We start from the raw sequence: 14,973 nt of genomic DNA, 5'->3' as shown, positions 1-14,973 counted from the left end.
AAAAAAAAAAAAGAAAAGAAAAGAAAGGAATAATGAGAAAGAAGGAGAAAAAAAAAAGAGAAATGGAAGAGGAAAAATGTGAAAACGAAGAGGCGGAAAAAAGTGCCGCGAAGTTTCCGGGAAGGAAAGAGGGAAGATATTGATTGTTGAGCGGGGCTTACTTTTTAGTCGGCGAAGAAATACGTAGCTCCATGCCAAAGGAGGAATTTCTCGAGGAAGAAAGAATGGAAAAAAAAAGAGGGGGAAAAGAAAATGAATGTAGCCTGGCACGATGAAAGATACTGTTTCGTTTCGTGATCAGCTCTCCGCGAACTGAGATAAAGAATCTTTAATATTTTCGCCAACGGCGATTGTTGTCATTAGTTGATTGTCTTTGATTGAAGTGTCGGTGATCATCCTCTGATTGCGTCCTGGTCATTTTCTTAGCTCATTCAGTTTTCTTTGAAGTTTGAATAGAATAATATTGCGTTGTCGGAAGTTGTAAATTAGTTGCGATTATGAATATATAGGGTAAGTCATTTTAATTTATCATTTCGGTTTATGTTAATAACAGTGATTGTCAGAAATTCACTTCATATCATTCAATAAATCGATTACTTATTTACGTTACTTATTTTTATTATTTCTCTGGAATAAAAAAAATAAATGAAAGAATCAAAATGATTAAATGTCAATATTCATTTATAAGTTTGTATAGATGTAAGAGACAGGTATATTTCTTAAAATGGAATGACATATAATCGATTACGAGTCACTGTATATTATCTCGATTAATTTGAATAATCTATTAATAAGATTTTTTTAAAGCAGTTTATCAATAACGTTAAAATTTCATTTAGAAAAATTAATATTAATTGGTGTCATCTTCACAACAAAAGTTTAAACGTCACTTTATGATCTTGAAAATTTCAATTCTATTTTTATAACCGAGAAAGATTATACAACTTGCTGCAACGCCATTCACGATTAAGGTATTCCTTTCTCCTTGTGTATATGCTTGTGAATCACTTTCAATTTATCATCGTCGCATCTTTGCATTAAGGATGTCCCTCAGTCGTTTGAAGAAAAGGGACATTAGAAACGCGAATCGTTCACTGCCATGCATTTTAGTTATGATTAGATAACAAGATAAGGATTTTCGAGTTTCGTCGAGGCAAACGAAGGAAAAGGTGTGCTGTTTGAAAAATTAACCCATTAGCGAAAAGAAAAGTTTTTCTTTAATCTCTTATTACTTAAAAAAAATAATAGTCAATAGTAGAATAAAATTAATATGTTGAACTAACAATAAGGCTAATTATTTTAAAATTAAAATTCTTATTTTTCATTGTGATGCAAATGAGACAAATGTAATTTTATATAAAATTAAATGGAAATAAGCAATCTTGGTTTTGGATAGGAAAAATAAAGAAGGAACTTTTTTTTATTGAATAATTAATAAATTTTTATATTAGTTGAATAATTATTCATTTACAGTCACAATTGCATAATTCAATAATTTAATAAATCCAGTTTATAGAATATTGGAATTATTTTACTATTAAACTTGTACTAAAGATAAGATATTTTATTATTATATATTGTAAATTGTAGATTATAATATTATAAATTTCATGTCTGATGCAGTGCAATTTTTATTACATAAAAATAAAAAATCTATTTATAAGATATTTATTAAGATATCTTCTTTCTTTACTAGAAACATTTTCAAACCTTTTCCAATATTCACAGAACAATAACCAATATAGATTTCTTAGAATTTTTAAATTTTCATTAAAAATTAACTATTAATATGTTAAATAACTATTATAAAATTCTCTAAAGCATCGTATATTTTTCTTTCTATACCTTCAATGGAAAGAAAATAAAGAAAAAACCTTCCAAGTATTTGGATCGCAAAAAACCTTTTCCAAACCTTTTCCAATATTCACAGAGCAATAGAACGCGTATAAAACAATGAATTTCACACAGAGAAGTTGAAACGTCTTTCACGTCAAACATGCACGATACACCTATTTCTCTTACTCCTCCATATTGACTCTTGTATGTAAATCTAACGTGGCCTCGGCGAGATTCGTTCGACGACTGCAGTACGACAATGTTGATAACAGTAGCCAATGTCGGATACACGGACGCCGGAGAGGATAACCATAATATAATAACAGAGACCCGGTTCCTGAAGATTTTATCAAAAGTTCCTCGTGGGAGGGCACTTGTTACAGAAGTTCCACTCCGCCGAGGCAAAACAAAAGACTCCAAAGCTTCCTCCCCGTTCCCGGGGAATTGGATCCTATGCACGACCGATGCATATTCGAACCGGCTTCGAGAATTGCATCCGACGCGCTTGGTAAAAAATATTGGACACGGTTGACTCAACTTTTCCAATTTGCAACTCGCAAAACGGTTGATTCGACCTCTTAAATCCTCTCGTCATCATTTTTCCGCTAATTTCTCTCTCTCTCTCTCTCTCTTTCTCTCTTTTCCTCTGTAGCCTCAAAAAATACAAAATTTTTATATTTTTATAAAAAACGAAACTCGGTGGGTAATTTACCATGATATGGTAAATTATACATTTGATAAATTAAAAACCAGATAAAAAAACAAAATATTTCCAAGCATTTGGAACTCATCATAAAAAACATTTCTAAATATTTTCCAACGTTAAAGAGGAATAATCTAAACTTTATACACTTTTTTTGTAAAATTTTTAAATTAATTTAAAAAAAACTAAATAAAAATGAAATTCTCATCAAACGATTGCCTACTACAAAATTCTCGTATCATATTTTTTTGTGCAACTCACTATCATCAGACAGTGTGGAATATCTTAATTTTTTTATTTTTATATAATGATTATTTCGATGATTATTTAATCATCTGTTTTATTTAATCATCATTTCGTTACACCCGTTATATATCGCAGCGCAATCTCGTTAATACGTTTATCGACGTGCATCGTAAATTAATTCATTAGCATTCCACATTAGTGGGCTTTAATTTTCTTATTTGTAAAATTATGATGTTTGTCTGCCGAGTTTATTGGAGGGAAAGTTGTATTCTATTATTAAAGGATACATCAGATACATCAGATGTGGAGATACAAACTCGAAAGTTTTCGCGAGAATGTATATATACTTTTTTTTTCTATCTCGAAACTAATCTAGATTCATAAAAGATTAAATCTGTGACTCGGTTCTGAAACGATCTATATCACTTTCCATCGTTCGTGAGTTATGTATGGGAACATTGGATCTATCGTTTTCCGTGTTTCGTGATTTTTTTTCCCATTCTTTTTCTTCTTTTTTTTTTTTGTATGAATTGAAAGTGCGATGGAAGATAATATTTGAGAATTGTAAAAAAAATACTTGTATTCTATTTACATGCGTATACTTCGAAAAAAGAAAAAAAAAAAAAAAAGGAAAGAGAAAAATAAATCCAACTCGATGATTTTTTAATAAACATAAAATATTTTTTAAATACCAAAACGTGAAAATTAAATAAAAATTCATTTAACCGTTAAACTGATTTGAATAAACTGTTTCCAAGAAAAGTTTCTAACTTCTAATAAGTTTTAACGAACTTACAACGACGATTGAATAAAATTTTCGCAACAAATTGTTCAAAGATGATATATTGAAAAATCATCAATATTGATAGACCCTTTTTGTAATCATTATGAATTTTAATGAATAATAACAGATATCACGAAGAATCAAAATTCTTTGGGAAAAACGTTCGATAATGTTCGAATGTGGAAAGATTACTACTATACGCAACAATGGTTGAATATATATAGTAGATTCTACAGAGAGGAGAGGGAAAAGTAGAACGGTAAAAACGGGGTCACCCCGAGTAATTCAAAAAGCTTACTACAGCGTCTCGATACGCCATTAGCATTTCGTATCGGTCATTTAATCGTTTCGAGGGATGGCTACGTTTTTTAGCGAACAATTCGTGTTATCTGTTCAACGGGATAAAAAATTTTACCAACGTCGTTGAAATATATTCCATTAAAAATGTATCTACGGAAATAATGGAATTCCTGTTTTGTTTTCTTTTTTCCCTTTCTTTTTCTCTTCTCGCAAAATGTTTTATCTTTGCACACTTGTATTTTACTAAAATATTTTACGCGCGAAAATAAGAGGAAAGAAATGCTTTGCATGCTTAAAAATGATTTAAAAAAATTATATTGACTGTATCTGGCAATATTCGAAATGATATATTCGTGGATTTTGAGAATTATTCTCGATTTTTCTTGAATACTGAATTGAATAATTTGAGGAAAAGTAATTTTCAAGTATCTTTCTCTCTCTCTCGAAAAAGAGAGAGAGAGAGTTTCACTATCAAATAGATAATAACTTGTATTCTAAGGGAAGAAGAGTAAAATTCTCGCGAATTATCTTCCATTCCATAATTCACTTGCGAAAATTAACTCTGGAAAGCAACTGTCGAGAATTTTACTTTCAAATTTCGCTTTCAATATCTCGCTATCCGTTAAAATCCGTGATGGATATCGTATAATTTTCACTTTCGATATAATATTTATTCATTTTATTAATTTTATCGAGAGATTCATTTGAGATTATCAATTGAATTCTAACGGAGTTTAAGGGAGAATTAAGAGGGAAAATTACTTTCTTTCGTTTATTTTTCGACACCAATTTCATTCATTTTCGAAAAAAAAAAATACTTTCTAGTTCGCTATAAAATTTTTAATAATTATTTTTCTATCCATCAATCATTTCTTTCTTGCGAAAAAAATCACCTCTAAAGAATGATTCTCCAACATATCACGATAATTTTATAGATCTCAAATAGATTCGTTTCTTACTTTCAACATAATATCCATTTCCAGAAAAAATACTCTCATACGTTCATTGGAGAATAAGAATCATCTCTCCTAAACGAAACTTTTCCAATATCGAATAATCATCAATTTTACTCTCGAAATGGATTCTCTAATTATCAAAATTACGATTACACGGATTTTCTCGAACGATAATGGAGGGGCGACGAGAGATTCGATGAGGCTCGATGACCCTAAAAAGAAAAAAAGAAAAAAAAATTAGTGCGTGCGAGTGGAGGGAAGGTGAACGAGTTCCAAAGGCTCGTTAGGTGGTCGATAATGCACGGCCTTCGATAGAGCAGCCATGTGACGGTGTGCACGCACGGTTGAAAAGGAAAAGGCGGCGAGCGCATAAAACTTGCAGCCACTCCTGTCTCCAGGAATGTCAAGGGTCGGTGACCGTTCTTTTCTAACTCCCTTGAAAGAAACCTAGGCTCGTCGCGCGGATCGATTCCCCTCCGCTTGTGTATGAGTGTGTGTGTGTGAACACATCGCGTGTGGAACCGCGAGGCGGAGAAACACACGAGAAGATGTCGATGGTGGCTAGACAAAACATCCTCCTTCCTTCTCTTATGCTTTCTGTTATACGAGCGTATCATTGTGGTTTCAATGGTATAAGTGAATGTTTTGAAACGTTGTTGTATATAATATATATATTTTAATGGTAACGAGATGTATTAATTAAAATTCAATGTCTTCGATTAAAATTGAAATACACTGTATTGTTTGTTTGGATAGCTGTGTTTGGATAGTTTTTTAAAACTTCTCGCTCTTTTTCGAGAAAGATGTGAATGTTTTGTTTGAAAATAGAGAATATATTGTACGCGTGGAATAATGTTTTAAATAATTCGAAAATAATTTGAAATAAAAAGGAATAGATATTTTGGGATTAATAATATAATATGTTAATTAATAGTATTGTAATTAGTAATAGTATTGATTTGATAAATCAATTTTAAATAAAAATGTAGATTTAGTATTATTTATTAAGTTACGAGAGGCAATCGAGGTTTCCATTGGATAAAATGAAATAGAAATAGAGGGAATGAATGAGGCGGCGGAGTGACAGAGATAGAGCTGTCTCGTTATCTCTATTTCTGTCTCGTTTTCTTTTTTATGATCATGCCTCTTTGCTTATATAGAAAAACGATACGATATTCGCGGTTGAATCCTACGATATTTCGTTATATTCTCAAATTTAATGCATCGTTAGTTACAGCTTATTGAATTTGAAATTTTGTAAAGAACGAAAATCTTTTTTAAATCTATCGCTTGTTGAAAACGATAATATAACAAAATTATGAAAATATTGTTTTCTAAATTTCTAAATTTCCAAATATTTTAAATCCTATGAAATATAATGATTTCACCTGTACGAATTCGATTCCCTAACTTCAATACTATAAGTAGAATATTTTTGCAAAATTTTTGTGAATATGATTAAAAAAATAAAAGACTAAAAGTTTTATTCATTCCTCAATACAATATTTTATACTTTCTTGCATCAAAAAAGTTCTTTAAATTTGTCGTTTACATACAAATTTTCGCATAAATATTTCCAAAGTTATAACTTTCTTACAAATTGAAAATATTTGCACAAAATTTTTTATTGATTTTAAATCTCAAAATTACAAAATAGTAATAAAGAAACATTTGTTTCTTTACTGTGCATTTGTTAACGGATAGTTTATTGTAACTTATGCTAATATCCAGGATCAGTTGAAGAAGGTTCAGGTGAAGCCAAGCTTCTTAGACTTGAGAAGCGAAGATCTTACGTGTTTTCCACGACTGATCAACAAGCATCGAGCAACAAGACCGACGCCACAAATTAGGACGACGTCGAAGACAACTACTGAATATTGCAGAATCGGGGAAGTCGCTGAGATCGTGGTTAGAGTAAGAACTCGTGTTTGCGTGAAGCGAGTTTAAAGAAAGGGGAGAAATGGTCTTTGATATTTTGCTCCAGAATGAGATTTTCTAATTTAACGAGTTCGAATGAGATGAAAATGACTTATTTGCTAAAATTTTTTCGAAAGAAATTCGAAAGGAGATATTTATCGAAATTTTGATTTTGAAGTGATTTTGAAATTTAAAAGAAGGCCAAAGATGTAATTTATTAGTGGTTTTTTTATGAGATTTTGTTTTTTTAATTTTAATCGAAGATTTAATTTTAACAATATATTTTATTATTATTAAAATTTATTGTTAATTCTGAATTTTCCTAATCTTTTCATCTGTTAGATATACATTTTTGTAAAAGAGAAATAATAAGTGTCTTTTCTTAATTTTGATAATATCATTCTAATTTTTTTAAAGTTATTTCATCAAAATAAGATTTTAGAGAAAGTTTAGAAAAAAATCATATTTTTATTCACTTTTATATAAATTCATTTTGAAATAAAAATAAATTAGACATATAAATTAAATATAAATTATTTAATGTTAGTCTAGATAAATAGACTTAGAACGAAGTGATGAATTTTTTGAAAATTCTGAATATATTCGAAATATTTCAAATTATACAGACAATCAATATTGAATAATTTCAAATATTTTTTAATATTGAAACGATTTTAATCTATATCTAAACTATTTTAACGTAGAAAAATTTTATACAATTTATAAAATTTAACACAAAAAAAAAAAAGAAAACTGTTTTTAAAGATAATGCGAATAAAATGATGGAATTATGAAAAAGTTTAGATAGTTTACGATGTAAAAAGCAAAACGAAATATTGGAGGCTATAAAAATGTATTCAGGGAACGTTATAAAAGAAAGATCGAATTTACTGATAAAGAACTATTGTTCTAATTTTATGAAATATAGTTATTTCGATTAATAAATTTTATCGACCAATATTTCATTTTAAACGAATAAATCAAAATATTCCATTAAAAGAATGGAGTAGACAAATCCTTAATTATGTTAATATCGAAGAAGAATTGAAAATCAACATATCGATAAATAAATTCATACTAGTTCAATCAATTAAGACAAAGAAGAAAAAAAATAATATAAAAAAAAAAAAAAAATAGAAATAAATCAGTATAAAAAAAAAAATATGAGAACAATATGATTCGAGGAGCAAAATCAAAACGAAGTTACCAAGTCTTTAAATGCGTATTACACGGATTGATAGCAAATTTTATCAGAGAATTTTATCATCGCCAAGAAGAGAAAAAACCCTCTTTCCCAATTATATATCGATTCTCGAAGGAAAAGAGGGGTAATTTTTCAAAGCATAGCAGTAATTTTTCAAAGTAAGTGTAGGAGAGATTTTAGAGGGAAGAAGAATTACAAGAATCGATATCGATATTATCATCCTCTCGATTGCCTCATTGCATCCCTTTTCTCTTTTTCCTCTGCCATCTTCTTCATCATCAGATCGATCGGTGACCGATTGAATTCCACAATGCGGGAAAGCAAAGGACGAGAATTCTTGAAAGAAAACACGAAGAGAAGAAGACATATATTTTATTTTTTTCTATTTGTTTCTGTCTGAATCAAAGCTCCACCTATCTTATCAACGAGGATGTCTTCTCGTTGCTAGTGATGGGATCAAGTTGTGAATGCATAAAATTAGAACAAATGATTGAGATTTATTCACACATTTGTTTTCACGAGATTTAGATATTATTATTATTAATTATTATAATGTTGACGATTCGTTATATCAATATTATTCTCTAATTGATAAAATTTTTAAACGAAATACGTTTTATTCATCAAGTTTTAAAATTATCTATCATGTTCATTCTTTATATTTCCATGGTATAACATAGTTCAATACTTTCGATCCTAATGAGACGTACATGTACGTTTCAGTTAATAATAGGATCAAATTTGATATAAATCCAAGGTTGAATTCAATGCGAAATATTCATAAGACTCGAATATTATTAATGAAATATAATTAATTATTCGTATATCTAATTCAATATTAGGTATAATATTGAATAAAATATTGTTCACTATTGTTAACTACTAAAAATTATTAATTATAAAATGATTAATTATTTATTCTCTACATTTCTACATACAGTAATGATACGTTTGATATTTTAATCCTTTTGATCCTAATGAGTAAATTGCGAATGCATTTACAGAATATAGTATGCATTATGATATTTAAATATTTATACAAATCTCTGCTTAAGTTTCATTTCTTTAATCATGCTCATCAAAATTTGATTTTAATATTCGCTATTAATGAGATGCATATATTTTAATACAGTATATGGGAATAAATTTAATGTGTAAATCCAAATCGAAATTCAAAAGTTTGTCTGGTAAGAATATTTTATTAGAATATAATAATAATAATAATAATTTTGAAAATCTATTTATCAATATTTCGATATTAAAATGAATAAATCTGTTACTCTATTTTTATAATCTATTTTTATAATCTAATTGAATAATGTTTGAATACTTGCGATATGTTTAATCCCATCACTATTCGTTTCGGTTTATCGAAAGCTTTCTAATGGTAGATGCCTGTAAAACTGAAAGAAAGTTTGGCAACGATTCCTTTTGTTTCTTGTCTCTGCTCTTGTGTTACCAGTTCGATTAAAAGTGTATTCAAGTGTGTCATTGAAATTCCATTAAAAGATCAGATTAAAAAATCTTTGTTCTGTCTTATTTATCATATAAATCTCTATCTGTTTCTGTTTCATCAACAGAGATAGTTATTTCTGTTCAATTAAACTTTGAGAGTGAAAACTTCTGAATGACTGAACTTGTTCTATCCATTGGGATTATAGTTTGTTTCTTTCGTGCATTTTAAGGATTAGAGAAAGAATTTTATTATATTATTGTTAAATTATATCTTTCAGACGTATTGATTTATTTAATTTTTTTAATAACTAGTTTATAAAAATATTACAGAAACAATATTATTTGAATTAAATTAACAATTTACGTGTCAATAAATAATGATAAATATGATTTTTAAACTTTGCCTAATTTTTTTATTAATTATCGATTGAAATAATATCTAACTCGGTTACTAATTAATTACACAGGAAGGAAAAATTTTTAACTAACTTATTGTTTTAAATATCGATTTAAATATCAATTCAAATCTTAAGTATCGTTAATTAATAAGCTAATCACGTTCGAGAAAGAATCTCCTTTATCAATTTTTTTGTTAACTTCGTGACGATGTTCCATCACGGGTGGAACGTGGATCGATCTCGACCAAGTGTCATTAACCGCTGAAAAGTTTCTGCCATTCAGACCTTTCGAAGACGGTCTAGTGTCATCGACCGAGTAACGCGACTCATCGCACAGCTTCGAACATCGAAACTCGAGACTAACATCGATTTAGGTCTCTTGCACTCTTCCTTACCGACCGATTCCCAAGCGTCTGATTCGCACGTCCCGATCGCGCCAACGACAACGATGATTACAATTTATTCGCGTGGCTCGAGGGGAAACGAGGTCGAATCAGCGGGAAATGAATTTTCTGCTGTTCATCGTAAGAAAGAAAGCTCGACCATCTTTTGCCATCGAGGCGAGGGACGGTGCTCGATCGATAGTGTAGATCGGGTCTAGGAAATACCGGTGTCAATCAACCGAGATAAAACGTTGCTTCAAAACGATGGAACCGTTCGTTTGTATGCAATATCGCGCGTATTAACCGTTTTCGCGGCCGAAACGAGGTTTCGCTTTTAAAAAGAGCGCAATTTCTGCTAAAAGTATGCCCCACATTCTCCATCTTCTCGTCAATATTTAATAACCATTCCTTATCTGCTTTTAACTTTCTCTCGGGTTTTGATACTTTCTTTCTGCGAACTCTGGCGAAATTTTTTCAAAAATAGACGTGCGTTCAACGTACGCACATTTGAATGAATATTTGTGTTTCGAAGATCGAATTACGTATATATGCTAGCGTACGTATATATTCTACTTAATTCCAGTTACGTTGAAATTTATATAACAAATATTGTGCTCTATACAATAGAATGATAAACAAAAATAGATGATTTCTATATTCTTGAGATTTAATAAAAGTAAATTCGTTTATAATTCCATGTTAAATTTCAAACTTATTATACGTAGACTCGATATAAAATTAGAAAAGTTTTAAATCATCATTTTGCTGGTTTTCGATTTCATATAATTATAATACAAAATACGAATATTATGCATATTTGAAAATTGTTTAATTTTTATTTTATTTCCACTTATCCGCAAATTGATTCATCCGAGATTAATTCGAGTAACAATCGTCAATCCATTCCCATTCTAAAACTCTCAAGGAAAAATTTTACGATTCCCTCTTCATCGCAAAGTAAACTCCATACACTTTATATCCGACCACTTTATATCCATTTTTATCCACGAACGTTGTAACTTAACATTGTTCGAGGAATGCAAATTGAAGGGCGCACGTTTGGTATTATATTAATACACCAAAGAAAGGAGGAAGAAGGAGGAAGACGGATCGTAAAATGCAGGTTTGGAGTAGCGATCGAAAACACGAGGGGGTGGATTGCTTCTATCACTATCCGAGAAGATGCAACCTCATCGTTGAGTGTATCATTTTTCCCTCTCTCAGGGAGGGAAAGTTTCCTCTTTGGAGGCAGCCTCCAGACTTTATGACGAGCCATCATTAGATTCACGTGTCCGGAGCGTGCCAACACTGGCGATGAACGGGTCGGGGCTTTGATCTGTTGGAACTTATGGTTATCCGATAAGCTCAACGGGGGTATAAACTCGAGAGACGCGGATGTTTCCACTCTCTCTCTCTCTCTCTCTCTCTCTCATTCTCTCTCACCCTTCTTTGCATCACACTCGATCAGTTCCTTTCAAGGATGAGAGATTCTTTTGTCCTCGACTTATGTATACGTATATATAGGTATATTCGCCAGATGGGACTAAATTTACAGGACAAACGTACATGTATATGTATATACGTAGCTATCATAAACAGCAGCTGTTCCCATAGTCGTGTTCCAGAGTTTGGAAAATTCTCTCTCTCTCTCTCTCTCTGGCTGTCTCCGTCTCTGTTTCATCGAACGTTGGAAACGGGCATTGACGGCGATTGATTGCGTTATAAATAAATATGTTTTATTTGAACGATGACACGTGGATTGATGGAAAGCTGGAATGGAAGAGAAAATAATGTTTCGTTTGGGATTTTGAAATAGGATACCTTGCATCGATATTAATTGAAATGATATGAATATTTGAAAGAAATATTTTTGTATAATTTTATGTATAAAATATTTTAAATCTAATCTGATTTTTTAATCTTTTGTGATATAATTGTTTACACGTAATTTAATTGTTTATAATAATTTCAAAAATTATATTAAATTGGTGTCTTATGTATTTAAATAAATATCTTGAATGCATATAGGAATTTGAAATGTCAAGAGGTCGGACTCTTTTCCCTATAACAGCTTTTAAAAAATTTGTTGCACATTAAAAGGTTAAATGACCACATAATATTGCAAAAGATTGAAGGAGAGATGGCCTCCCTCAATTGATGAATTGATCAATTGATTAAAGAATTTTTCTTTATTTGAACTCATTTGGATCTAGAGAGAGTTTCGTGCTTTCATAAATTTTTAAACGATCAAGTTTTTATACGATACATTTTTATATATACCTGTATACCATCAGTCGATAACCATCATTGACATGAATAAATCAAATTACGGATATCAAATTCTATACAACTTGAATCTTGTTAAAAATTTAAAATATTGTGACCCAATATTGAGCACTTTTGTTGCATTTGTTTCGAATAATTTGTAGAAAAATCGATTACATCTCGCGGAATAAATAAAATAAATCCATTTATTATTACTCTGATGAGTATATTCTCTCCAATGACCGAAAAAAGTATCAAAGAATTCTGGAAAAATTCGAGGAAAAACGCTTCACTTCTTCTCAAGATTGAAGAATCAGTTCGACTCCGTGGACAGGATAGGGCTGTTGTCGAAAGAGCAAAGATATCGTCCGTAAGCACACACAAAAACAAGACAATCGAGGGTGAACCAGCGACATACCCCAAACTGGCGTTCAAGAACAGACCTTCTTCCGAAGAAGAAGATCCATATATTTTCCTCACTTTATTTCCCTCTTTCTCTTCTTTGCCATTCTATCGCAAGCTTTCAGGATTTCTTGAAATTAAATTTTTTTACCATTTGTCTTCATCTTTTTTTTTTTAATGCAACAAATGGTCCACTAAACTTTGAAAAATTATTTACCGGTATAAATATTTTTTATTTGCGAAAATGTGTTGGTGAGGGATGAATCAAATAATCAATTACAATAAAGTGAAATTAATATTGCACGTGGAGTTTAAATTAATAAAATGAAAATAATTCATAATAAATGATACTACAAAGATTCTTTGGATCTCTTTTAATTTTAAAATTGAATTTTTTCAATAACTTGATTTTTCCCTGTTTCCCTGTTGTAACAAAAAGATCTGATTTAAAAGATAATTAATCTTTATAATTAATTCTTATTCGAATTATAATAATAATTAAATAGTTTTTTAGATCTCTTTTATAAAGTTTTTCTTCTTTGAAATAGAATTTTTCTGTTTTAATCTTTTGCAATATAAAATCTATTAATTTTTAAAAATTATTTTTTTTTTCATTATAAAAGTTTCTTATTTAAAAGTTCGGCAAAGCAGGTTGATAATAATTATAATAAAATAAAATTAGCAATATAGTAAATTAAAATAAGATAAAAAGTAATTATTAATAATTAGATAATATTTGAAAGTTCTTCAGATCACTTTTACGAGTAAGTTTTTTTCGAAGTAACAGCAAAAGTTTATTTCGAAGCAATAGCATGACAACATTTAAACTTTTTATTTCTTTTTTTAACTTTATTATTCTCTATTCTCTATCTTTTCTCAACTATCAGATATCTTTTAGATCCTTTTTTGTATCGAATGCATATTGAAATTGAATTTTCTTGAGTCGAAATCATCTCGATAAATCAAAGTATTGCGAGAATTTCTGGACAAATTACGATTTACGATTTTTAGTCGAATCCGAACGTGAAAATCGATTTTCGCGTTTTTTTATTTCGATTCTTCACGCGTTTTGGATTTATCCACGAAGATGAAGGATTTCACAAGGATAAAATCTTTTCCATTTTTCATCGTAATTAAATCTGTTTCGAAATTCATCATTTTCGAAATGATATAAAATCATTATATTCAAAATTTTTAAATTGTATCGAATTAAAAATTATAAATTAGATCCATATATTTTTATATTTTAATATAATAAATAAATTTCTTACGTATAATTATAATCATTACACAGAAGATTTAAAAAAACTAATTGTTTAATTCAAAAATTAAAATTTTATCTCAATGATTCTATTAGTTTTCTTTTATCGCTCAAAAAAGATTCAATCACTAATAAATTTACAAACTTAATTGGACGAAAATAAGAATTAAAAAGTCAAATATAATATAAAACAAATATAATATAATATAACATAATAAAATAAAATATAATATAATATAAAATTAAAATATAAAATTTCAAAAATTAATTTTTGAATCTATAGAAACTATCTTTTTCACTTTCCATCGAAATCTGAAAAGGATCAAAACCAAGTTTCTTTCGCTATTATGAAATAATCAATATTATTCTAATCAATAATTTCTTCTAATTCTTATTCTAATTCTTATTTTTCTATTCCACCTTACTAGAAATCACATTGGAAAAAAATATTAATTATCATTTCGAAATTATCTTTCCGTAATTAAGATACGGTATATCAACAGAGAAAGAGAGAGAGAGAAGAAATGACAAACGAAATATTACATTAACGCCACGTTCAGTCTCAATTCGGATTAACGAAATCACACGTAAAGATATTCTTCAACCCGACTTCCATCCCCTCTTCACGGTATATAACAATAAATGCGAACGTGAAACGACCTCTAATCCAATTATTTGCCCCAATTCTTTCGCTCGTAACGGTCGTTTACCCTGCTAATTTTTACAATTATCGAATGGATACGAGAGCTGGAATTATTCCATGTTTCGCATTGATCTCAAGCGAAGAAAAGAGTTTTAGTCATTATTTCCCTTCCGTTCTCACACACGTGTTTCTTTCTCTCTTTTTCTCTCTCTTCCTCCCT

At 29.6% G+C, this 14,973-nt stretch overlaps 1 protein-coding gene across 3 annotated transcripts in view; it reads left to right on the top strand.

Moving 5' to 3' along the window:
• Window positions 1-14,973, top strand: part of LOC102675637 (neuronal acetylcholine receptor subunit alpha-7-like) — a 265,300-nt gene that overhangs the window by 25,209 nt on the left and 225,118 nt on the right. The window lies entirely within an intron of this gene.

Source organism: Apis dorsata, unplaced genomic scaffold (genome assembly GCF_000469605.1).
Source record: "Apis dorsata unplaced genomic scaffold, Apis dorsata 1.3 scaffold_88, whole genome shotgun sequence".
Lineage (NCBI taxonomy): Eukaryota > Metazoa > Arthropoda > Insecta > Hymenoptera > Apidae > Apis > Apis dorsata.
The sequence above is the reverse complement of the archived record's forward strand: the minus strand, read 5'-3'. Positions and strand labels throughout refer to the sequence as shown.